We start from the raw sequence: 1,703 nt of genomic DNA, 5'->3' as shown, positions 1-1,703 counted from the left end.
ATAATAAATGTATAAAATTACCCTATAATGATTCCATAAATGAAATGTCCCAATCATTACCTAAAGAAAACATCAATGTCATCTTCAATTATCCTAATACACTGTTTAGGAAAATAGTTAATGTACACCGTAGACCATCAAGTGACATTAACCCAGGTGTATATAAGTTGCCATGCTTAGATTGTGATTCTGTCTATTGGGGACAAACTGGAAGAGATTTGGCAACCAGAATTAAAGAACATAAAAATTCTGTTAGATATGGTCAATTGAATTCCGCGGTATTTCAGCACATTGCCAATAAAAATCACCGCATGAATTGGGAAGATGCTGAAATAATCTATAGATCAACATGTAGCTTTAAAAGGAAAATAATTGAGTCTTCCCTAATAAAAAAATTACCTAATTTTAATATATCAAATGGCCAGTGGTCACCTGACTGCATCACTACCTCAGCAGTCAGCCACGCGCTACCTCATGTACTCCAAGGTCACAAAACCCCACGCGACCTGCGGAGCATCGGTCATGTAACCTGAGCTTGTTCCTTTTCTCACCTCACATTTTTGTATATAAGCATATGCCTTCCACTATGTATTCATTCTGCTGAAGAGGGTCACAGTTAGTGATCGAAATATACAGAACGTTCGACATTAGTGTCTTCTTTTCTCCGACTGTGGGATAAAAAGTTTATTTTATCAATGTGCTACGACATTACTTTATAGTTATATATATATATATATATATATATATATATATATATATATATAGATATAGATATATATATTGTATCACAACACCATAGTCGGAACAATAGTAAGAGCTGAATACGCGAGTCTATATATTGCGACTGCTGACTGCATCCTCTTCAGTAGTACGTACTAAAGCACTACTAGGGAGGATTGCAGTTAGGAGTCGTAATATATAAGATTCCGGTATTCAGCACTTTCTTTTGTTCCGACTGTGGTGTAAGATTTACAAATGGTTTACTACATTTTTCACCAGTGATATGTTTATCTATTTATTCCTTTATCTAGTTATTCACTCGTTTACTTATAGATTTATTTATTTACGTATTTATTATTTATTTGTTTATGGATCTATTCATTATATACTTATTAATTGATAAATTAATTAATTTATTAGTTTATCTGTCTATTCATTTATCGAGTTATTCATTTATTCATGGTGTGCTCCCACTGTCTTCAAAGATTTTTCCATCATATTTCTTTTACTTTTCCAATTTCTCTCCTGCCTCTGCTGTCTAACTTTCCTCTCTAGTCTAGATTGTTCCTCCAGCCTTCGAGCGCAACTTTTAACCTGTTTGGAACAAGAATGAGTCTTTTCCATAAACGTGTATTTCCTAGATAACAAACTCTAGAACACCTAGTGTCTTCCAAAACAAAGTTCCTTTCATAATTAGATAATATTTGGTATGATAATGTCTACTCAGTGACAGGTTGGCATATCCTTTTTTATCTGCAACAAAATGAGGTCTCAATTCTAATTTTCATAATCTTTTATTTTATTGTGTTATGTTCACGTCGAATTCTGATTTTCATAATCTTTTATTTTATTGTGTTATGTTCACGTCTAATTCTAATTTTCATAATCTTTTATTTTATTGTGTTATGTTCACGTCTACATTTTGTTAGTTGAAAAAACAAACAAACAGATTTTAGAACGAAATTCATATTATGTTTAGTTCC

Source organism: Oratosquilla oratoria, chromosome 26 (genome assembly GCF_046742065.1).
Source record: "Oratosquilla oratoria isolate Oo_2021 chromosome 26, ASM4674206v1, whole genome shotgun sequence".
NCBI classification, from domain to species: Eukaryota; Metazoa; Arthropoda; class Malacostraca; order Stomatopoda; family Squillidae; genus Oratosquilla; species Oratosquilla oratoria.
This window is presented reverse-complemented; position numbering follows the sequence as displayed.